This window comes from Phyllobates terribilis, unplaced genomic scaffold (genome assembly GCF_046119375.1).
Source record: "Phyllobates terribilis strain yellow unplaced genomic scaffold, ASM4611937v1 Scaffold_1__5_contigs__length_1240528914, whole genome shotgun sequence".
NCBI classification, from domain to species: Eukaryota; Metazoa; Chordata; class Amphibia; order Anura; family Dendrobatidae; genus Phyllobates; species Phyllobates terribilis.
In genome coordinates, this window is record NW_027362761.1 from 126,717,620 (window position 1) to 126,743,762 (window position 26,143).

Below are 26,143 nucleotides of genomic sequence, written 5' to 3' on the forward strand. Positions count from 1 at the left end.
TATAGATGGACTAATAGAATGATGCTATGCCCAAAAGATTTTACTTCACTAGGTGCAGTAAAAAAATTGGTATTCTATACACAGGTGGTATATCTTGCAACACAGATAGGCTACTCCACTGACTAACACACTCTGCAATAGGCCAAAAAGGATTAGCTTTGCTAGATTCAGCCAAATGCTGTGAAAAAAACTTGCACAGCACTGGCACAGACCTGCCTGGCAAAAACTGATAGGAACTGATGTAACCTAGTCCTGAAAAGGACTCCAATTACAATTAGTCTTTACTCCCACAATCTATCTATTTAAGAGCACAGACCTGCCTGATAAAAGTCGTAGGAAATGCTGTAACCTAGTCCTTAAAAGGACTGCAATCACAACTATTCCCTACTCCCAAGCTATCTGTATATTTGTGCAAAAATTGGCTTGAAATTAACAAGGTATAGCGCACACAGCAACAGCGGTGCCGTCTAACACGCAGCTGCAGCAGTGAGAAAATGGTGGCGACGGGGAAAATGGCTTGGTCTTATAGGGCAAGGACATGTGACATACACTGCCAATCACACATGCCCTTGCTTGTGTGAAAAAAAGCACTTCGCTCCGTGTGTGCGCTGCTGATAGGCTGACAGATTGCACCTCCCCACTGCAAATGCGGGAAAGAGAAAAAAAAATGGAGATCTTCATTGTTCCTGCAGAGATCCATCCCCTGCCCCTCCCCCCGCCCCGCTGTACACTCAAACTGCGTATTAACATTAATTTTCATCATTACTGAGAAAAAATCCAGTTATGATTTTGGTGCACGAACAGTTATCGAACATAACCTCGAACAGCCGAATTTTTCTCAAATTGTTCGTGTTCGCCGACCGGCTCGAACACCGCCCAAAACAGCTCGAATTTGAGATTGGCGAACAGTTCGAGTAGAACAACGCTCATCTCTAGTGGTAAGTATGGTTTAATTTAGAACAATAAAGGATTGTGTCTTTATTTCAATTAAAGGACTTTATTCTGGGTGTTTGTGTTTTCTTTTAACTTTGACTATGGGGTTAGTAATGGTGGTGTCTTATAGACGCCTCTCCATTACTAACCTGGGCTTGATGTCAGCTGGCATTATAAGCTGACATCAACCCCAGCCCTATTACCCCACTGCCACCGCTACAGGGCAGTGGGAAGAGCGAGGCTAAGTGCCAGAATTGGCGCATCCTATGGATGCGCCATTTCTGGGGCGGCTGACGGCTGGTGTTTCTAGCCTGGGAGGGGGCCAATATTCATGGTACCCTTCCTGGGCTATTAATATCAGCCCCCAGCTGTCTGCCTAGCCTTTGCTAGCTATTAAAATAGGGGGGACCCCACGTCATTTTTTTGGGGGGGTCCCCCATTTTAATAGCTAGTAAAGGCTAGGTATTCCGCTGGGGGCTGATATTAGTAGCCTGGGAAGCTCCGTGGGTATTACCCCCTTCCCAGGCTTCAAACATCTGCCCCAGCCGTCTGCTTAACCTCTGCTAGAGCCTAAAATTAAGGGGAACCCCACGCCAATTTTTTTTTAAATAAATCCTTTATTTTAACACTAAATGACAAGTACAGTAATCAACACTATCACTGTACTTCTTATATATGTGACTGACATGTTTCTATCTTTCTAATCTATGTGTGATGATCTATTCCTTCTATTCTAAATTGTCGGGTACAGATGCTGAAATGCCGGCCGGCTTTTTTAAAGAGACAGTGCATGAAAACACTATTATTTTTTTTAATAAATCCTTTACACTAAATGACAAGTACAGTAAGCAACACTGTCACTGTACTTCATTTATATGTGACTGACATGTTTCTATCTATCTAATCTATGTGTGATTCTCTATTCTTTCTATTCCAAATTGTCGGGTACCGCTGCTGAATTGCCGGCAGGCTTTTTTAAAGAGACGGTGCATGAAAACACTATTATTTTTTTTGATAAATCCTTTACACTAAATGACAAGTACACTAAGCAACACTGTCACTGTACTTCATATATATGTGGCTGACATGTTTCTATCTATCTAATCTATGTGTGAAGCTCTATTCTTTCGGTTCTAAATTGTCGGGTACCGGTGTATGCCGCTGCTGAATTGCCGGCTTTTCATGTTTCACTGTGAGCACTGTTCCCATCGATTTGGGCAATCACTGTAATGCCACAACCACCATGGCTGTGGCATTACAGTGAGTGGCAGACAATCCCTGCATGATTGGTGCTCTAAATAGTGCCAGACATGCAGGACACGCTTTTGGTGCACGAACAGTTATCGAACATAACCTCGAACAGCCGAATTTTTTGCAAATCGTTCGGGTTCGTCGAACAACTCGAACACCGCCCAAAACAGCTCGAATTGGAGATTGGCGAACAGTTCTAGTCGAACACCGCTCATCTCTACTAATTAGCACAGGTGTCTGCAATTGCTTACAGTGATATAAAGAGCCCTGACACACATCACCATCAATGAGTTTAACTGACAAACAAACAAATTCTTCCCTTATCACTCCTAAACACTTTTTGCATAATAATTTGGAACGCAGTGTACATGTGCTTTTCCACAAAACACCAGTGGTTCACGTAGTGAATCTTACAGTTCTAACTTGCCAACCGTGGTCTGTATGGAGTTGTTCAATAAAGGGCCCAAAATTAAGATAACGTAGATGGGAGAGGTCTCTATGAATAGGAATTCCTAAGTATTTGATACCCTGTGAGGGCCAGGCAAAGGGAAAGTTGGACTGGATGGAATCCTATATGGATTTGGGGAGGGAGACATCGAGGGCCTCAGACTTCGCTGCATTGATTTTAAAATTTGACCATGTAACAAAGTGATCTATTTCAGCCATAACAGCATGGATGGATATATGTGATTGAGTGATATATACTAGGACATCATCAGCAAATAGAGAGCACTTGTACTCGGTGCCTCCCACCTCAATCCACCTAATATTAGGGTTATGGCGAATTGATGAGAGCAGGTGCTCTGTCACTAGGATGTATAAGAGAGGGGACAGAGAACATCCCTGCCTTGTCCCATTGGTGATTGTGAAAGGTGATGAAAATGTTCTGACGCGCCCCCTGGGCCTTGGGACACCCGGAGCCGGACCCTTTTTGGTAGATGCTGGTGGTTGTAGTCTCCGTGGCGGCAACCCGGTTCCGTGGCTCAGGGCGGTCAAACCAGTGGCGGAACTATTTATGTGGTTTTGATGTTTAAATGTCCGACTACGCCACCCGTGGATTGCGGTCAGAGTGAACCGCCGCTCCAGGGCAGACCGCTGAGGCTGGTGTTGTGGGTGCAGCAGAGCGTAGCATAACTCCCCACGGGAGGAGTATAGCCTCAGGGCAGTGTATGCGGAGGATGGGGGTGATGGTGCAGGGCAGCAGCAGTAACGACACGGAGTCAGTGATGCAGTCCAGGGCCTTTACTCACAGTTCTTATTATTCAGACCACGTCTGCAGGTAACGGCTGCCCACGCCGTACTGTGCTCACCAGGTGAGGGGCTCAGACAACTCCCAGATAACTTTGGAGCGCTTCACAGGACCCCCTTTGTGTGTCCTTTGTCTGGCCTTTCTTACCAACCCTTCTGTCCGGCTGCCTCGGGACTCCTCTTGGTAAACTTGGCGCCAGTTTCCCTGACCCTATGTGGTGCCTTCCTAGCGGGTGTAGCGAGGGGCTGCGCCACATAAAATGTCACAGCCTCCGGTTTCTAGCTGAGGGTCGTTTCCTGCCTCCACTAGTTTCGGGGACCGGTCTCCCCCTTTGGCCTGACCCCTCCACGCAGGTGGATTTGGGCGTGCGGTGGCGACTCGCCCGTCCGCACCCCTGGGATCCCTTCATTCCTCGTTCCTGGAGCCTTCTCCGCTCCTCTTCCTTCCTTCTCCCTCTTCCAGGCCTGGGCCTCTGTTACTAGGCCCGCCTCCGGAGCAGAGCTCATGCAGAGCCCCTGCTCCCTGCCACTTCTGCTCAGACTTCTCTGCACTGAACTAAGATGGTGCCCACCTTTTATACTCCCTTCTCAATGCACCCAGGAAATGCTTCCTCCCTGCTCCTGCACTACAGGGTTCCCCTTCCTCAGTGTTCCCTCCCCCCACTCCAGCCAGGGACAGGGACTGTCGTGCCCATCTCAGGGGCATATTGGTCGCCCTGCCCCACGGCAATGTGGTGTAATGCATGCAGGTGTCGGGTCCTGATCCACACTCCATCCTTACCTGAGAGTGAGATATCACACCTCTGGGTGAGGTGCAATACCTCTGTAGCAACCGAGCCCTCAGGGTAATACAGTTCCATTTATCTTCAGCCTAGGTGACGTATTGCGATACAGGGCCGTGATTTTGGCTATAAAAGGGTCCCCTAGACCCCTACCCCAAGCTTTTTAAGAGAATCATATATGGCGTGCCAGGAGACTCTATGGAATGCTTTATCAGCATCCAACGAGAGTATCTAATTACAAATTTTTAACTGCATCTAGCCCAGGAAATACTTTGTGCCTAGTAGCAGTGTCTGCTAGTCAGCAGATTATCCCGGCTGTTAACCAAGCTACACCACCTGTAGTTTGGACACTTAATTTTTTCAAAGGAAATGCTTCGGGACCACGGGATACTTAGTGAAGAGCATCAGGAGGCACCCCAAGGCATAGGGGCTGGGACTGGCAGTAGGATGCCTTGCGGTGGACAGCCGAGCTCGATCCTTATAAAAGCTTTTTAACTGCAGCAGCTTTAGTGGACGCTACTGGAGCTGGAATTACGCGGCAGCTGGCATGAGACTTGCCCTCCAATAGATCCTTGTAAATGGATTTAAAGTGTATTCATTCAAATTAGAGAGACAATTTAAATTAAAAAGCTTAGAGCTGCCTCCACCACAGGGGGGCTCGCTCGACTCACCAGCGGACAGGCACCAGTATTGGGAGAGGGGGGCTGGCCGTCAGGGTTCACCGCGGCTCTGGCACAAACCCGGCGACACGGAGGTGGCAAGGGCAGGAGCGGACTGAACGTGTCGGCTTCTCACTTTTTGGATTTTAGAAGGGCATGACATGCCTATATCTGTGTCTCCCCCTCTTTTTACTCCTCCACCTCTTTTCTTTTCGCATGACTATATGTACTTGTCACTTTTCCATGTGTTAGTTGTGTCTTCAGAGCAGTTTGTCAGCTTTTGGACACCTTTGAAGGTGTTTTCTATGTGTTTCTATGTGTTTTTGTTTGCCTGCCATTGGTTTTAACTGTGTTCGAAGGTGTTCGACGAACAGTTCGACGAACACACGGGTGTTCGACGAACCGAACCGAACTCGAACACTACGGGGGTGGCTCAACACTACTCAACATATATAAGGCACCTCCTCCAAAATGGAGGTGCCCGAGCAATGTTGTTGCAAAGCCTTTCAACTCTGCTTCAGCCCTCAGGTCCCGTTACCAGATACCTGCCAGTTACCTGCCAGATCTCTGCTTGATACCTACCTGGTTCCAGTCTATCTGCTTGCATTCCTGCGGTCCGACAGTCTGCCTTCCAACTCCTGTCAGTCTGTCTATGGATCTGCCCGCCCGCTCACCTGGGAGCGCTCACCTGCTACCTGCCTGCTAGCCTACCTGGAGGCTCTGCCGTCACTTGCCGTGACCACATGCCTGTCCAGAGACTCTTGCCCGCTCACCTGGGAGCGCTCACCTGCTACCTGCCTGCTAGCCTACCTGCAGGCTCTGCCGTCACTTGCCGTGACCACCTGCCTGTCCAGAGACTCTTGCCCGCTCACCTGGGAGCGCTCACCTGCTACCTGCCTGCTAGCCTACCTGGAGGCTCTGCCGTCACTTGCAGTGACCACCTGCCTGTCCAGAGACTCTTGCCCGCTCACCTGGGAGCGCTCACCTGCTACCTGCCTGCTAGCCCACCTGGAGGCTCTGCCGTCACTAGCCATGACCACCTGCCTGTCTAGAGACTCTCTCCCTGCTGTCACTTGCCGTGACCACCTGCCCGTCTAGAGACTCTTAACCTGTTGTCACTTGCCGTGACCATCCGCCTGTCAAGAGACTGTCCCCGTCACTTGCCGTGACCTCCTGCCCTTCTACCCAGAGACTGTCCCTGTCACTTGCCGTGACTACCTGCCCGCCTTCCCTGGGAGCCACCCGCTTCCTTACAAGGACTGCCCCTTTGTATAGTTGCTCAGAGGTTCCACCTCCCAGACCCGTTACAGTTTGCTCGGGCCATGGAACCCGGTGGCACCCAAACTCCCTCGCTCTCGGACCTATGTCATGAACTTTCCCGTCAGAGGTCCCAACAGGAGTCCATCCTGAGCCACCTGCGTAGTGTTAACTCTCGCCTGGACACACTGACTACCTCTTCGGGACCTGCTTCCAGTCGCACGACTCCTACCCCGGCAGCGTCATTGCTCATCAATTCCATGGCATCTCTTCCCGGTCCCCACCTCACCGCCCCGCCTCGTTTTGGCGAAGATCCCGGTCAGGCACGGGGCTTCATTAACCTGTGCACTCTGCACTTCGAACTGTTGGCACACCAGTTTTCCACCGACCGAGCCAAAGTAGCCTTCATCATGTCCCATCTCACGGGGGAGACGCTGGCTTGGCTAAATCCTCTATGGGAGAGAGGAGACCCTCTGGTGTCCAACCTGCCAGCCTTTCTCACGGCTTTCCGGAAGGTCTTCGACGAACCTGGACGGAGGACCTCATCCGCCTCATCTCTGCTATGCCTCTGCCAAGGAAGTCTCACCGTGGGCCAATATGCCATACGGTTCCGTACCCTTGCTTCGGAGCTTGCCTGGGATAACGACGCCCTGGTGTCTGTCTTCTGGGAGGGTCTGTCCGGCCGTATTAAAGATGAACTCACCGGTCGGGACATTCCTACCACTCTCGATGACTTAATTACACTTGCCACCCGGATTGACATCCGGTTCCAGGAGCGCACCAAAGAGGCCACCCGTGAGAGGAGGTTTCCACGCCTTGCCCCAACCTTCCAGAGACCCGTCACTTCCTCCGTTACTCCCCCGGCGCACTCACCCGAGCCTAGGCAGGTCGGCCAGACCAAGATGGTCAAGACCCGTCAAGAATTACGCCGTGCCGAGGGGAGCTGCTTCTACTGTGGCAGTAAGGAGCACCGGATCCGTTCCTGCCCGGGGAGGTCGGGAAATGCCTGTGTCTAGGATCGCTCAGAGAGGTCGCCCTAGACAGAAGTAAACCCTCTCCATCTCTAATGCTGTCGGTCTCTATCATCTGCGGGGAGAACCGTTATTTTGAACTGGCTCAGCTTGACTCTGGAGCTGCCGGAAATCTCATTTCTCAGTCCCTGGTAGAGAAATACCGCATTCCCACCAAACCTCTGGCTGTACCCTTATCTGTCGCCGCCGTGGATGGGGGCCTCTTACCACATCCCATCCAACTCATCACCGAATCCATAACTCTGCAGGTGGGAATGCTGCACTCTGAGAGCATCTTCTTCCATGTTCTGCCTGGACTCTCTCATGCCCTCTGGCTAGGCCTACTTTGGCTCCAGAGACATGCACCCGTGCTTGATTGGCAGACCGGAGAAGCTCTTCGATGGGGACAGGACTGCCATAAGACTTGTTTAGTTCCCGTTCATCCTGCTCGTCCTTCTCCTACCCCAGCCTATCTACCCGGCCTACCGGTTCCCTATTGGTCTTTTGCGGACGTCTTTAATAAAAGAGAAGCAGAGACATTACCCCCTCATAGACCATACGACTGCCCTATCGACCTGATGCCCGGCGCTACTCCTCCCCGTGGGCGTATTTACCCTTTGTCCACTGCTGAGACCCGGTCCATGTCTGAATATATTGAGGAGAATCTGGCCCGGGGATTTATCTGGAAATCTACCTCCCCGGCGGGAGCAGGCTTCTTCTTCGTCAAAAAGAAGGACGGCTCACTCCGTCCCTGTATAGACTATAGAGGCCTTAACCAGATCACAGTGAAAAATAAATACCCCCTTCCGCTCATTCCTGAATTATTTGACCGTCTGAGGGGGGCTAGAATCTTCACCAAGCTGGACCTCCGTGGGGCGTATAATCTGGTCCGTATCCTTCAGGGGGATGAATGGAAGACGGCATTCAACACCCGGGACGGCCACTATGAATATCTTGTAATGCCCTTCGGTCTCTGTAACGCTCCCGCCGTCTTTCAAGAGTTGGTCAATAACATCTTCCGTGACCTTCTCTACTCCTGCGTGGTGGTGTACCTGGACGACATCTTGGTCTTCTCTCCGGATCTTCTCACTCACCGGAGGGACGTTCGTCAGGTCCTGCTCAGGCTCAGGCAGAACCACCTCTACGCTAAATATGAGAAGTGCCTCTTTGAGCAGACCTCGCTTCCGTTTCTGGGCTACATAATCTCTCAGACCGGCCTACGGATGGATCCTGAGAAACTGTCTGCCATCCAGAAGTGGCCCCGACCAGAGGGGTTGAAGGCTATTCAGCGGTTCCTGGGCTTCGCCAACTACTACCGCCTCTTCAATCCGCACTTCTCTTCCCGGACTGCTCCTATCTCGGCGCTCACCCATAAGGGCGCTAATCCCAGAGAATGGCCGCCCGAAGCAGAGGATGCCTTCCTTTCCTTAAAACAAGCTTTTTCCTCCACCCCTGTGCTGCATCGTCCGGACGGCAACAAACAATTCTTCCTAGAAGTCGACGCTTCCTCCTCCGGAACCGGAGTGGTACTTACCCAAAAGTCGTCTTCCTGAAGAATGGTAACCTGCGGCTTCTTCTCCAGACTCTTCTCCTCTTCTGAGCGCAATTATTCTATAGGAGATCGAGAATTGTTGGCCATTAAGCTGGCACTGGAGGAGTGGCATTACCTGCTCGAGGGGGCTCTTCACCTGGTAATAATTTACACGGACCACAAGAACTTGGCTTACCTCCAGAGTGCCCAGAGACTTAACCCGCGCCAAACCCGGTGGTCCTTGTTCTTCGCCCGCTTTAATTTCATTCTTCATTTTCACCCGGCTGACAAAAACATCAATGCTGATGCCTTGTCCCGACCCTTTTTGGTCTCTGATCTTGAGGAGGAGCCTAAACACATCATCGACCCCGCCAAAGTAATGCAGGTGGCCCCCGTGAATCTAAATCGTCTTCCACCCGGTAAGACGCTCGTATCTGTACCTGATCGTGAGAAGGTTCTACACTGGGGACACTCGTCCAAGCTAGCTGGCCACGCTGGTCAGAAAAAGACCCTCCAGCTTATTATCAGGCACTACTGGTGGCCTACCCTGCACAAGGACGTAATAGACTTCGTTTCAGCCTGTGTGTCCTGCGCCCGCAACAAGGTTCCGAGACATCTGCCAGCTGGCCGTCTCCTTCCTCTTCCTGTACCTGCTGCCCCGTGGCAGCATATAGTTATGGACTTTATAACGGACCTCCCTGTCTCTGCCGGTTGTACGGTCATATGGGTGGTCGCTGACCGCTTTTCCAAAATGGCTCACTTTATTCCCCTGCCGGGTCTCCCGTCTGCATCAGAGTTAGCTAAAGACTTTATCCATCAAGTATTCCGTCTTCATGGTCTTCCTCTCCACATCGTATCCGACCGAGGGGTTCAGTTCACCTCTCGCTTTTGGCGAGCCATGTGTAAGCTGCTGGGGGTCACCTTGGACTTTTCTTCCGCTTATCACCCACAGTCCAATGGTCAAGTAGAACGGATCAACCAAATTTTAACCAGTTTCTTCCGGCACTTTGTTAATGCTCACCATTCCGACTGGGTGAATCTTTTATCGTGGGCCGAATTTTCCTACAATAATCACGAGAGCGAATCTTCCTCAAAATCCCCGTTTTTTGTAGTCTTCGGTCAGCATTCTCGGATCCCGTTTCCCGTCTCCACCTCGGTGGACAATCCGGCTGCGGAATCTCTCGTTAACGAATTTTCCTCCATTTGGGAAAGTACCAGATCCGCACTTCTTCAGTCATCCGAGCGGATGAAAAAACAGGCTGACAAAAGACGTCTGGATCCACCACAATTCCGTCCTGGAGATAAGGTCTGGCTCTCGTCCAAAAATGTCCGGCTCAAGATTCCTTCCTACAAGTTAGGGCCTCAGTTCATCGGCCCACTGGAAGTTATCAAACAAATCAACCCGGTGGCCTATAAATTGAAACTCCCGGCCAATTTGCGGATTCCTAACTCCTTCCATGTATCTCTACTCAAAACCCGTGGTACTTAACTCTTTTTCCAAGTCTACAGGTACGCCTCCTACTCTGGTTTCCGCTGAAAACGAGTTTGAGGTAGAGAACATTCTGGCCACCAAAAGGGTAAGAGAAAAGTCCTTTTTTATAGTGGATTGGAAGGGGTTTGGTCCTGAGGAGAGAACATGGGAGCCCCGGGAGAACATCCATGCCCCTCTCATCCTTAATAAATTTCTCTCTGGCCTAAAAAAGGGGGGGACTAAAGGGGGGGTACTGTAGCGTCGGCGTCCCTGCCTCCTGCTAGGCAGGGACGCCGTTCCCCTCACCTCTCCGCTCCGTGCCCGGCAGCTTCCTCCCGCTCTGCTGGCAGTGCGCGCTGCTTCCCGGCCGCTGTGCTTAGGGCGCGCGCGCGCTCCCCCTCTCTTAAAGGGGCCGCGCGCGCCATCCTAAGGAGTCCCCGGCCAATGGCCGGAGGACCTCAACATATATAAGGCACCTCCTCCAAAATGGAGGTGCCCGAGCAATGTTGTTGCAAAGCCTTTCAACTCTGCTTCAGCCCTCAGGTCCTGTTACCAGATACCTGCCAGTTACCTGCCAGATCTCTGCTTGATACTTACCTGGTTCCAGTCTATCTGCTTTCATTCCTGCGGTCCGACAGTCTGCCTTCCAACTCCTGTCAGTCTGTCTATGGATCTGCCCGCCCGCTCACCTGGGAGCGCTCACCTGCTACCTGCCTGCTAGCCTACCTGGAGGCTCTGCCGTCACTTGCCGTGACCAGCTGCCTGTCCAGAGACTCTTGCCCGCTCACCTGGGAGCGCTCACCTGCTACCTGCCTGCTAGCCTACCTGGAGGCTCTGCCGTCACTTGCCGTGACCACCTGCCTGTCCAGAGACTCTTGCCCGCTAACCTGGGAGTGCTCACCTGCTACCTGCCTGCTAGCCCACCTGGAGGCTCTGCCGTCACTTGCCGTGACCACCTGCCCGTCTAGAGACTCTTACCCTGCTGTCACTTGCCGTGACCATCCGCCTGTCAAGAGACTGTCCCCGTCACTTGCCGTGACCTCCTGCCCTTCTACCCAGAGACTGTCCCTGTCACTTGCCGTGACTACCTGCCCGCCTTCCCTGGGAGCCACCCGCTTCCTTACAAGGACTGCCCCTTTGTATAGTTGCTCAGAGGTTCCACCTCCCAGACCCGTTACAGATACATGGTATAATATACAAAAATTATAGTTTATTTATTGTACAAGATCAGGTGAACACTATAATGAAGCATTTAGAAAGGTACATGATGATAATACCAATATAATCCCAGATCATACCGCTAAAATCACTGTTTATTAGTATCGATTAAAAAGCAAGAAAAAATTCCACCAGAAATTGAAACCTTATCCAAAGAAATGTTAAAACCACATCAATCAAATAGTTCAAGACAAAGGGGCAATCACCCTACAATCAACATTAACCTTGTCCCTACCTGTCAGCTCTGGTTGGCACCCTCTTTTAATGCAATTGGCACCCCCACTCCATGACGGCTCTCGAAGATAATCCCTATAAGACCCTAATGAAAGCGATGAGTCAAGAGAGGAAGAGATACTAAAAAGAAATCATGAAACGGGAATAAGTGGTAACCAACCACTAGTTGTAAACAATTATCTGCCACAGTTATAGATTAGGCTCAATATATATCACCACTAGATGGCAGCTAAATAGATAATATGTAGCAAAGCAGTATCATAGTAGACATAAACTAAGTACACAGAAGATAAATATGGCATATTTCAAACATCTTTTATCTTAATATGTCTGTTATACAACCTCAGACTCACTCCTCCTTTTTCCTTCCTATTCACTTAAAGCTACTGTGCAGGCGCCTATTGTGTGACGGTGGTCGGTTCCCTCTGTGTGCTGGCTGGTTTGAGACACTGATGAGTGCCAATCCTCTCTCTGGCTGCTGCTTCTATAATTACAGCATGTCCCTTGATTCATCACTTTCATTAGGGTCTCATAGGGATTATTAGTGAGAGCCGTTGTGGAGCGAGGCCCCATTTGCGTTACAAGAGGGTGCCAACCTCCGCTAACAGGTAGGGACTAGGTTAGTGTTGATTGTAGGGTGATTGCCCCTTTGTCTTGAACTATTTGATTGTTGTGGTTTTATCATTTCTTTGGCTACGGTTTCAATTTGAGGGAAATTTTTCTTGCTTTTATATCGATACTAAGAAACAGTGATTTTAGGTGTATGATCTGGGATTATAATAGTAATTGTATACCCTTTCTCTGTTGATAAATTGAAGATAATACCAAATAACCAGTTAAACAACCATGATAATTTTTTTAAGTCTGTCCCTTCAATTGCAATTTATGAGAGCTACCAAAAAACAATGTGAAGATGAAGTACAATTCTCTATAGTATAATATTGAATGCACTACATGGGTCGAAAAAAATCCAATAATTATGCAAAAGAAAAATAGAAAAGAGTCAAAAAAGGTCAGTATGTAGTGTCTGTTTGTGTGTGTGTGTATATATACTGTATATAACAACAGATGTAATAGTGGTAGTTATTTATAGGAAAGCAAAAAACCTCACACACTCATAATAAAGTTGTGGTCCTTGCTTGCATGGAAATTTCTTCAAATCTGTACTTCTTCGAAAAAAATCTTGTACAGGACAAAACTTGTCCAAATTTTATTTAGTCATATTTTCATCTCTTGGGATCACTGACAGTTCTGGTCTTTATAACAAACCATTTTTTTCACTTTTTTTACTTGTCATATTCCAGAAGCCATAATTCTACAATTTTTTTTTGGTGAAGTATTTGTACGAGTGCTTTTCCAGACTTGTATTTGTCAGTGTATTCATTTTGGGGTACAATTCCACCACATCAGTTCCTGTCAGTTTTTTGTAGGTCAGTGTGTATATACGGCAATGCCAAATTTATATACTTTTATGTATTCTATTATTATTTTGTACAATAAATACATAGTTGGAAAAAAAATCATTTGAGGGCTTTTTTTGTGCAAGAAACTGTAGTTTTCTCTTACACCATTTTGTGATACAGTATATGCAATTATTTGATCACTTTTCATAACACACTTTGCACGGAAAAATTAAGAAAAAAAATCAACTCTAAATTCTTTTTCTAAATGTTCTCTAAAAATCATTCACTAGGTACAATTGACATGATATACATAGTATAAGGTAAATATGAGGATTGTTTTGCTTTATTTTTGATACCAATACATTTTTTCCCATAAACAGAGATCTGTGAGAGCTTTATTTGCAGGACAAGCTATAGTTTTTCTGGTATAATTTTTGAGTATAATATGACATTTTGATCACTGTGATTAATTTTTTGTAGGCGGCATGAACAAAAAAACAATAAATCTAAAATTAATTTTTTATTTTATTTTTTTTACCGAGTCCACCTTGCAGAATAATTAAATTTATTCTCTAGGCCAATGCAATTGTAGTGGTAACCCAATAATTGTTTTTGAATGTTTACTGCTTTGCACAAGAAAACCACTTAAAAAATTGTTTTGGTTATCATTTTCTGAGAGCTACAAGTTTTCATATTTCTGAGTAAAAAAGTCACATAAGACATTGTTTTTTGTAATAACAACCTGTTTTTTTCATTGGTATCATATTGAGATATACAGACGGTCCCTAGGTTAGAAACTAGATATTCCCTATAGGTTTGTTCATAAGTTAAATTTGTATGTACAGTGGGTACGGAAAGTATTCAAACCCCTTTAAATTTTTCACTCTGTTTCATTGCAGCCATTTGGTAAATTCTAAAAAGTTAATTTTTTTCTCATTAAAGTACACTCTGCACCCCATCTTGACTGAAAAAAAACAGAAATGTAGAAATTTTTGCAAATTTATTAAAAAAGAAAAACTGAAATATCAAATGGTCATAAGTATTCAGACCCTTTGCTTAGTATTAAGTAGAAGCACCCTTTTGAGCTAGTACAGACATGAGTCTTCTTGGGAATGATGCAACAAGTTTTTTACACCTGGCTTTTGGGATCCTCAGCTATTCTTCCTTGCAGATCCTCTCCAGTTCCGTCAGGTTGGATGGTGAATGTTGGTGGACAGCCATTTTCAGGTATCTCCAGAGATGCTCAATTGGGTTTAGGTCAGGGCTCTGGCTGGGCCAGTCAAGAATGATCACAGAGTTGTTCTGAAGCCACTCCATTGTTATTTTAGCTGTGTGCTTAGGGTCATTGTCTTGTTGGAAGGAGAACCTTCGGCCAAGTCTGACGACCAGAGCACTCTGGAAGAGGTTTTCATCCAGGATATCCCTGTACTTGGCCGCATTCATGTTTCCTTCAATTGCAACCAGTTGTCCTGTCCCTGAAGCTGAAAAACACCACCATAGCATGAAGCTGCCACCAATATGTTTCACCGTTGGGATTGTATTGGGCAGGTGATGAGCAGTGCCTGGTTTTCTCTACACATATCACTTAGAATTATCACCAAAAAGTTCCTCTCTTCGTCTCATCAGACCAGAGAATCTTATTTCCCATAGTCTTGGAGTCCTTCATGTGTTTTTGAGCAAACTCTATGCGGGCTTTCATATGTCTTGCACTGAGGAGAGGCTTCCATCAGGCCACTCTGCCATAAAGGCCCGACTGGTGGAGGGCTGCAATGGTAGTTGACTTTGTGGAACTTTCTCCCTGCTCCCTACTGCATCTCTGGAGCTCAGCCACAGTGATCTTGGGGTTCATCTTTACTTCTCTCATCAAGGCTCTTCTCCCACAATTGCTCAGTTTGGCTAGACGGCCAGGTCTAGGAAGACTTCTGGTGGTCCCAAACTTCTTCCATTAAAGGATTATGGAGGCCACTGTGCGCTTGGGAACCTTGAGTAATGCAGAAATTATTTTGTAACCTTGGCCAGATCTGTGCTTTGCTGCAATTCTGTCTCTGAGCTCCTTGGGCAGTTCCTTTGAGCTCATGATTCTCATTTGGTCTGACATGCACTGTGAGCTGTGAGGTCTTATATAGACAGGTGTGTGCCTTTCAGTTTAATTAAACGCAGCTGGACTCCAATGAAGGAGTAGAACCGTCTCAAGGAGGATCACAAGGAAATGGAAAGCATGTGACCTAAATATGAGTGTCTGAGCAAAGGGTGTGAATACTTATGACCATGTGATATTTCAGTTTTTGTTTTTTAATAAATTTGCAAAAATTTCTACATTTCTGTTTTTTCAGTGAAGCTGGGGTGCAGAGTGTACTTTAATGAGAAAAAAAATGAACTTTCTAGAATTTACCAAATGGCTGCAATGAAACAAAGAGTGAAAAATTTAAAGGGGTCTGAATACTTTCCGTACCCACTGTAAGTTGGAACACGTAGAGACTTGGCAAATGGTTTAAAAAAACACAAACTAATACCTCTCTGGCTACCCTGCTGCTCGCTACCTGGTCCTATTCTATGCAGTGCTGTGCGCTGCATGTCCACCCTCTTCAGTATTGGCCAGGTCTTCTGAAAACATTCAGGCTTCAAAGTTCACTCCATGTGTTTTAAGATTGCACTGTCGTGACTTGCAGTGGCCTCCAATACCTGAAAGCGAAGGTATAGTGCTAGATGGCGGGAAGAAGTGGGCTGGCTGGAGAGTTGAGTATTAGTTTTTTTTACCAATACTCATCTCACTGCTAACCTCTCCAGCCACCCTGCAAGCTCACTGTCTGCCATTTGATCTTCTTTCTGCTGGGGCAAAACTTGACAGTAGCAAATATGTGTTGTTTTTGCAAGGGTTTGTTGTTTTCATAAATAAACTTTTTTTATTTTTAAAATTGGGATTTGGAAGCTTTATATTTGTATATTTTTTTAAACTTAAAAACTTTTTTTTTTAAACTACTTACAAATCCCACAAGAGAGCTTGTCCTTTTAATCACATTGATAATACACTGTTCTACTTGGGTAGTGCAATGCAATACTTAGCATTTTGATGTTTAATTGACAGGTAGCCTATTAGACCCTACCTCTTGATAGGCTGAGGTATAGGGTAGACACAAAGGCTATTTTTAGGCCTCATTATTGTTATAGAAACCATTAGCACTCTGCAATTGTATTGTGGGGGGTGCTGATGGGCAGAGGCAGAGATTTGTGCCAATGTCATCCCTTGTACATAATTGTATGCCAGATTGCTGTAAACTACTTGCAATATGGACATACAGTTATACATAATATAATTACCTTGTAGTAATAGTAATAAAAGTCCTAACGCCAAGAAAGTTAAGCATATGGATAAGAAGGATGCAGTTACCACATTATAAGTAAGTGAGCAAATACCCCGCAGTAAGTAAATAGCAATAGTGCATGAAAATAATATAGGGTACTTAGTTAACATTGTTTTGATCAAATAAATGTAAAAGCCATCCCACCACATCAAGATGATCCTACTCGAGACGGTCCTTACCTCTAGTATTAAAAGCTTACCATGTGTCTAATGACATAAATGTGAATAAGGGCTGAGAAGGACTGAGACCCGACTAATGGAAACCCAGCCATAGGAAGCTATATAAACATGATGTCCAGCTCGAAGAAAAAGGGAGACCACGTCCTTATTTGCACTAAGTGCAAAAACGTAAAGCGAAACTGAAAGAGATGAACTGGAATATAAGTTGGTATGTACTGTATGCAACATGTAGGTGCATATTCACACTGGCCTCTAAACAGACAAAACCTAAGAAAAAAACAAAATGAACAAATACCCTGCAGTAAGTAAGCAGCAATAGGGCATGAAAATAACATAGCAGCTATGACAAGTTCACGAGGCAGGCATAGAAAAAGAACCCTGGAAATACACAATTTGACATACGTGGACATATTGATACTTTGCAATTCAAACAGTATATAGATATAATGGAATAAAAAAATGTAGCAAATTAGATTTGTTAATAAAAAGGATTTAAATGTCATTTCACATGTCACTAACTGAGCAACTAAGATAAAGACCAAAAAAGTATACATGAATTAAATACTATTAAGATATATTTACATGATGCTGTGCTGTCAGCTTTATTGCTGTGATTTCTGCAAAGTTCTGCCAAAAAGTTGACATGACCAGACCTCCTGAATAAACAGTCTGTATAGCCACATTAGATTTGAAATTTCTGTAACCGTTCCATACATCTGAGTGAGCTTTTTTCACAACGCATGCATATATTTTTGCAAACCTTATTCACGTAAATTGGACAGTCTCATATAGTTTTATAAGACGTCTGCCATATAAAACGTAAGTATTTTGTGGCAAAAAAACACAAAAGCAGTTTTTGATGCTGTTTTTAGACAAATCCAAAAGCTGATCTATTAACAAAAATAAGTACTTGTATATGCCCTTTGCTCCAGGCTTTAGCCTTTTTAAAAATGGGTACCATATTTGTCCTGGTTCCTTGATATTAGACTAGACACTCTTATAAACAGGTGGCATAATAATAATATTCAAACTACAACTTGTCCCACAAAAAACAAACCTTCATATGGTTATGGTGAAGAAAAAATAGAAAAAGTTATTGTTCTCGGATGAAGAAGGGAAAGAAAAAAGGAAAGTTCAAAGACTTAAAAATCAACTGATGAAAAAGGGGTTAAAGAGTTTTTTGGTATCTTCTTTCTGTCAGTTTTATTCCATTCTATGATTCTATAGCAATGGAATGAAATTGACAGTGAGAAGATACCAAAGCTCTTTAACCCCTTTTTCATCAGTTGATTTTTAAGTTTTTGTACTCTCCTTTTTTCCTTCCCTTCTTCCGAGAACAATAACTTTTTCTATTTTTACATCACCATAACCATATGCAGGTTTGTTTTTTGTGAGACAAGTTTTGAAGGATGTCATTCACTTTTCAATATAAACGTACAGAAAGACGAAAAAAAATACTCCAAGCGCGGTGAAATGGTGAAAAGAACCGCAATACCTCAGGTTTTTTGGGGGAGTTTTTATTTCTACACTGTTTATTTCAGTGTTTGCATTAAAGAGCTTGGAAACAGTACAAGGAGACCTCTGAGTGTTTCACACATCTTTTTAGGGTAATTAGAGGCTTTGTAGTATTGTGCTTTGGGTGAATGAAATTTTTGGGAAAACTTCAATGAACCTGGCAAATTCAAATTTCAAAAGATTTGAACATCTCAACTTAGGGGATTTGAACCTGAGCTTGTTCTATGTTAGAAACTTAAGAGCCAGGCTCATTATTAATTAATGTCCCCTTTAGGCCATCCAAAGCCCAGAAAAAGGGGAGAGAAAAATGAGATAAATTAATGTGCAGAAGAACCACTCCTGAGATATCATAAACAAGGAAAAAAAATGAGTTTTTTTGAAAGATAAAAAATGAATTTTTATTGATGCAAAAAAAAATTTAAAACAGTAATAGATCATAAAAATGATGGGCCACAGCAATGAAGTTTACACGAAAGAATAAAAAACAAAAAGCAAATTGAAGCACAACAACAAAAACCCAAAGTAAGGGGAAGGATTCCACCAAAGGGCAGGTATAGAAGTATAGTGCAGGAGAAATTGCAGGATTAGGCAGGAGGATTTCACTTGGTAAAGAGTGAATGGCCACTTAAAGTATAAAATGCAAAAACCTCCTGTCAAAATCCGATAACATTTCCTCACATCACATCAAGCTGAAGGCAATAATAGCCATATTGGCAGTAAGACCTTACCCATCACATGAAAAAAACTCCCTCAGGACTGAAACGCAGGCTGTTTTTTTGATTTTGTGTTTCAATTTGTTTTTTGTTTTTGTTCTTTTGTGTAAACTTCATTGCTGTGGTCTGTCATTTTTATGATCTACTGCTGTTTTTAAATATTTTTGTATCAATAAAAAATTTTTTTTTATCTTTCAAAAATACTCCTTTTTTTCTTATTGTTCTATATGTTTCAATACTATAGTATTACAGCTTTTAGAAGAAATGACAATCTCCAATGAGAGTACAATGATGGCAGCAATGGGGTACCTGGCTAGCATGGCATGATTTTTAGGAGCATTTAAGTGGTTAAACATCAGTTGTCGGAGCTAGCTAGAGGCTAGTTAGAGGCACTTAATGGCTATATAAGAGAACCAGCACCTACTTTGCATTGAGCAGGCTCAACTCTGGAGCTTACTCCATAAACCGGCACCTAACATAGGACATATCTGTATGTCCTATCTTGGAAAGGGGATAATAGCACTTGAGTTTAATTCATTGGGTCCATGGAGTCTTGCTTACATTTACTTTATTTAACCGTTTCATGATAGGGACATTTTTCTCTTTTGAACTTTCAGTTTTTGCTCTCCTTCTTCAACAGTCATAACTTTTCTTTTACTTTTCCATCTACAATCATATGAGGGCTTGTTTTTGGATGAGCTGTAGTTTTTAATGACACCATTCACTTCAACATGAGCTGAAAACAGGGAAAAATAATTCTAGTGTGGTAAAATGGTAAGAAAACTGCAATTGTTTTTTGGGTTTTGCTCTTTTAACATTCATTATTTGGAAATATTCTTCAAGTCAATACAAGTATGGTGATACCAAATTCATAGAGGTTTATTTTTTAGTGGTCAAAAAAGATGCAAAACTTTGAAAAAAACAAAACTAAAATTGCCTAGCAATTTTCTGAGACCTGTAACTTTTTTATTTTTTGCCAATGAAGGGCATGTTTTTTTGTACACTGATATTACATTTTTATTGATACCATACGACATTCTGATCTGTTTTTATGGTATTTTATGTGAGAATTGCTGCAACTGAAGAAACTCTGTTCTTGCATTTAGACTATTTTTTTTCTTTTTGGCATTTAACAAGTGGTTAAAACAATTTTATATCTTTATGAATCAGAATTTTATGAAAGTGTGTTACCAAATATGCAAAAAAATGTTTTAAATGGGAAAAGAGGGATGATTTAAAACGTTAATATCTTTTTAATTTGTTTTAGATTTTTAAAAACATTTTTTCACTTTATTGTCCCTTCACGTGACTTGAATCGCTAAAACTATAATCTGCAATTCCTCAGTTATTGCATTATATTGTGAAAATATAGGTGGGCTTCACAGGAGAACCAAAATGGGGGTTACAGGGGCTTGCTGAAGGGGCTGCCATAGCAAACCTTTTGTGTCACGGGTGACCAATGAGAGCAGGAGAGAACTCATTGTGACCGCTTCAGTTACATGTAGATACCCGCTGTTTAACACCATGGGCATCTACCTGGAATGGTGCGGGCTCAGTTTCTGAGCTTGCTCCTTACTACTGACATGACTACATGCTGTAAATTTGCGATCTCTGGTCATCATTGTGTTAACTTTATGTCAGCAATTCCATCACTGTGTCACTAACTTGTCAAGATGCTGAAGACTACACAACATGAGTCCATATTTGACATGATTTCATCAAAACTACTGCCGGGACGGTCATACTACCATAATTAGCGTTACTGTCACTACTTTTTGCAGTCCTCAGATAGGGCAAAATAAACTTACAGCCAAATTTCATTTACTTTATATATTAACATCATTGGCATTGTCTGTATCAGCTTTTCTCTTTTTTTAATATATACAGAGAATCAGTTCTTCCATCTTTTTATCGACAGTGCTCAACTCCTCATTACCAATATTTAAAGTTCCAACATTTTGTGAACTTTTTTTTTATATTTAAGTACTTAAAAAATGGTTAGATTTTTGGAATTAAAGATAAATTATTCAAGCTAAAATGTATAGTATATATTGGAGAGGGGCAGAATGTTAATAGGAGTGGGGGAATTTTACAGCAATCTAGGGTGATGTGTCATGTGCATGACATACATTCTGATTGTGGTAGAATGTTGTAAAATATTGTTTGCGCATCAGCCCTTTATTTTATCAGCATCATGTTTTCATATTCATAAAATAAATCTAGAGGAAATGTTGCCTTCAAAAAGCTGAAATAAAAAAGCAAAACGTCTGCCAAGAGAAAAGTAAATCATGGTTTTAGAGGGAAAAAAAGCAGATTTGTGTACACCATCATTTATTTCACTGCTTCTAAGAGCTGCAAATGTTCATACATTTACTTTTCACATTTGTTATGGAGTGCCATCTTCTCTGGGTATAATTTGTTGTCTGTCCCATACATATGTCTTAAATATGTATTTGTGTGTGTTTTCAATATTTCTGTTATGAGTAATGGAACTGAATTTCACACATTTTTATTAGCATCCTTGATAGTGGTATGCTTTCATAGCAGGATTATTGCTGAAAGGCAATGTTTTACACTATCCCATTACATGCTGACATGTCCTTGGTTATCTTGTTGTGAGAAATGGATAACATATATGCAAATTTGTAATCCCCTTAGAGCATAGAAAACAGTACAGTGTTGGAAGACATATGGCCTCTAGCAAAAAAGGACCTAAAACAATAAACCATGCGGCAATATAAAACAGCGCGAATTACTTTTAGAATCAATCACAAATTGCAAATACTCACTGAAGACTAGTATATGAAAACACTATAAAAATAGTAGTCATTTGTCCAAGGGGATTAATAGCAGTCTTGGGAAAATTATATGCAGATATAGTCACACCATAGCTTATCCATGCCATGTGTCCTGTTTCCATTCTTTAAGATCAGATACGGAATTTTGATAGTAAATTTTATGTGCTTTCAATTAAGGTTATATTCAAAATAACTGATTGAATTAATGAGTTAATGGAGGTGGGTCTTGAGATAATAATGTTTTCTATTAATCAGATTGGCGCGTGGCTACAAAGAGCATCTCTTTATGCCCCCATACACATGAATTCACTGATATAGCCAGATCAGGTCACACTTTAATGTGTATTGATGCCTCTCGACTTTCCCCTGCAAGATGAGAGAAAAGCATCCAGGCTTTGGATTTCCAATACCTAATCCTTTTTCTCTCTGGAACATTAGCCTCTGATAGGGTACTCTGGCGACAGCTCACGAGTGAACCTAAGAATGCTCACCATTTTGGGAGTCCTAGCTGTTGGCCAAACGAGCATGTGGGCCTTTAATCTTGTAGACTCTGCAAAACTATGAATTCCTCAGATAGTCTATTAATGGGCAGTATGTATTGCAAACAAAGGAGTATGTTGCAGTAAGTATACAAAAAAAACAAACAAAAAATGCTTTAAAAAACGTGTTTTGTTGCATGCTGTCAGGAATTAAGAGGTGGCATGCATGGTTCTCTACTTTTATTTCTATGGGCGCAGCAAAAATGGTGCATGCTTGCTTGGCAATTTTCAGCAACAGAAAAAAAGTGGATTACAGCAAGGAGACATTAATATCTTACTTACTCCAAGCACGACACAATCTACAAATTCCCTCAGCCAGGAATAGGGAACCATTGAGACATGATGGAAATTTTATGTCTTTTTATGCTGACAACTTTCCTGTCTTTGAAGGCGAACCCTCTTTCTCCGGCTGCTGAGAGCATGGATGGTGGGAAGATAAAAAACTTTCATGTATAATTGGCTATGTATGTTTGAGGGCAGGAGGAAAATATATAATGCCACGTGCATGACAGTAACATAAGATGGTTTAACTTCAAAGCATCCAAGCTATGCATTTTATTAAACAGTGTGCAGAACAATTCAATGTTTCTGCATGAAGTGGATGGACCTTTGTAATTTTTTTGGCCACTCACAATAGAATGTAAAGCACTGTAGCTTTTGTTATTTGATAGTACATACATGTATGTATATATGCAAGGCTACTCAGGTGGCAGGCTGAGATGACTCTCATGGAATGACATTCTGCTGGCCCCCACGGATGCGTGGCCAGTCTGGCCATGGGCCACATTGGGCAGCAACACTTTTAATTGTATTGGCGTCATTAGGACTCCAATACTGTTTACAGCTATAGTGGAGCAGAAAGCCATCAGTCCCAGTATGGAGGATATGTAGCATGACAGGGACAGTGTGGGACTCATGTTTTGAGCAGAGAGAATAGTTAAGGGCAAGTGGGACTCATGTATTGAGCAGAGAGTAAAGTTAAGGGCAATTATTTATTCAGGAGCCCAGCAGATATTTTTATTCAGGAGCACTGTAATGACACTGTTGTTCTTAACGCCACAAGGATGAGATAAACTAGGATTTGTTGGCTTAAGTGATACCGATGTTTATTGTGGGCACTGAACTAACATTACAATTAGTGATGAATGAGCACTAAAATAGTAATGCTCAGGTGCTTGACCCGAGTAATGAGTACAATGTACAGTACAGACCAAAAGTTTGGACACACCTTCTCATTTAAAGAGTTTTCTGTATTTTCATGACTATGAAAATTGTACATTCACACTGAAGGCATCAAAACTATGAATTAACACATGTGGAATTATATACTTAAACAAAAAAAGTGTGAAACAACTGAAAATATGTCTTATATTCGAGGTTCTTCAAAGTAGCCACCTTTTGCTTTGATGAATGCTTTGCACACTCTTGGCATTCTCTTGATGAGCTTCAAGAGGTAGTCACCGGAAATGGTTTTCACTTCACAGGTGTGCCCTGTCAGGTTTAATAAGTGGGATTTCTTGCCTTATAAATGGGGTTGGAACCATCAGTTGTATTGTGCAGAAGTCTTTTGGATACACAGCTGATAGTCCTACTGAATAGACTGTTAGAATTTGTATTATGGCAAGAAAAAAAGCAGCTAAGTAAAGAAAAACGAGTGGCCATCATTACTTTAAGAAATGAAGGTCAGTCAGTGCGAAAAATTGGGAAAACTTTGAAAGTGTCCCCAAGTGCAGTTGCAAAAACCATCAAGCGCTACAAAGAAACTGGCTCACATGAGGACAGCCCCAGGAAAGGAAGACCAAGAGTCACCTCTGCAACTGAGTATAAGTTTATCCGAGTCACCAGCCTAAGAAATCGCAGATTAACAGGAGCTCAGATTAGACGCCAGGTCAATGCCGCACAGAGTTCTAGCAGCAGACACATCTCTTCAATAACTGTTAAGAGGAGACTTTGTGCAGCAGACCTTCATGGTAAAATAGCTGCTAGGAAACCACTGCTAAGGACAGGCAACAAGCAGAAGAGACTTGTTTGGGCTAAAGAACACAAGGAATGGACATTAGACCAGTTGAAATCTGTGCTTTGGTCTGACGAGTCCAAATTTGAGATCTTTGGTTCCAAATACTGTGTCTTTGTGCGACGCAGAAAAGGTGAACGGATGGACTCTACATGCCTGGTTCCCACCGTGAAGCATGGAGGAGGAGGTGTGGGGCTGCTTTGCTGGTGACACTGTTGGGGATTTATTCAAAGTTGAAGGCATGCTGAACTAGCATGGCTACCACAGCATCTTGCAGTGGCATGCTATTCCATCCGGTTGGCGTTTAGTTGGACCATCATTTATGTTTCAACAGGACAATGACCCCAAACACACCTCCAGGCTGTGTAAGGGCTATTTGGCCAAGAAGGAGAGTGATGGGGTGCTACGCTAGATGACCTGGCCTCCACAGTCACCAGACCTGAACCCAATCGAGATGGTTTGGGGTGAGCTGGACCGCAGAGTGAAGGCAAAAGGGCCAACAGGTGCTAAGCATCTCTGGGAACTCCTTCAAGATTGTTGGAAGACCATTTCCGGTGACTACCTCTTGAAGCTCATCAAGAGAATGCCAAGAGTGTGCAAAGCAGTCATCAAAGGAAAAGGTGGCTACTTTGAAGAACCTAGAATATAAGACATATTTTCAGTTGTTTCACAATTTTTGTTAAGTATATAATTCCACATGTGTTAATTCATAGTTTTGATGCCTTCAGTGTGAATGTACAATTTTCATAGTCATGAAAATACAGACAAATCTTTAAATGAGAAGGTGAGTCCAAACTTTTGGTCTGTACTGTATGTTATGGAATGTTAAACGTAGGCCTCTAAAAATTGTTCTTACAGGCATCATAAACACCTTTAAAAAAATTTATTGGGTCGTTGCATGATGGTCACCCTATTGATATGGTGGTGGAGGATGAGGAGAAGGAGGAGGATGACATAAAAAAACAAAATCCTGAAGCATATACCCATGTCTGGGTGTGAAGGGGTGCATGGGAATAGACCAAAAAGAAACAAAAAAACCCACTGGATTTGAATTTATGCTCCGCTGCTGTCATCCAGTGGTGTTGGGAAATCTGGGCCAATCCAGCCATTGATCATTTTGATAAGAGTCAGCCTGTAAGCATTTTCAGTTGACAGGCGGATGTGCCTATCAGCTATAATACACCCGACAGCACTAAAAACACGCTCCGACAAAACGCTAGCAGTAGGTCAGGCCATGACCTCCAAGGCACAGAGAGACAGTTCATGCCACGTTTCCAGCTTGGATACCCAATACTTGTAAGGTACAGAGAAATCACAGAGGCCAAAGTACTCCTTCAGGATCTTCCAAAAATTTTCCCTTCTTGTCAGAGTACCCAGCGCATCAGGACGTGGGCGCTGGGAGTTTCTGAGAAAACTATCCCAGACCTTTGACAGTGTTCACCTGCCTCTACTGCATCTGGTTTGTGTCTCCCTCACCTGTACTCCTTGGTTGTCCAAGGAACTGTGACCTCTGCCACCAGCGTTTGTCAGATGGGAATTTTTTTAATAATTCTTCAACAGGTACCTTCTGGTACTGCAACATTTTATTAGACCTCTCCACCACGGGAAGGAGAGATAGAAAGGTCTCCTTGTAGAGTCGTTCTATAAGTGTGACAAATCAGTAATTACTGTTGCCCAAAATACGTACAACGTGAAGGTCATGGGAAAGGCAGCAGAACATAAACTCAGTCATGTGTGCCAGATTGCCAACAGCCAAGACTTCCCTGTCCCCACCAAGATGTCGACTGTCCATGTTCTCCTCCTCATCATAATCCTGGTCCTCCTCCTCATCCTCCCTCTCCTCCCACTTTTAAGCCATCCACCCTGAATAGACGGGATGAATGTGGTGTGGGTAGTACCGTCTGTAGCACAGGAAACCAGCTTCTGTTCCTCCTCCTTATTATCACCCAATCCACGTTGAGATGAGATGAGGATGGGCTGTGTAGCATCACCCTGTATAGTTCTTTGCTCCATCTCATCGTGCTCC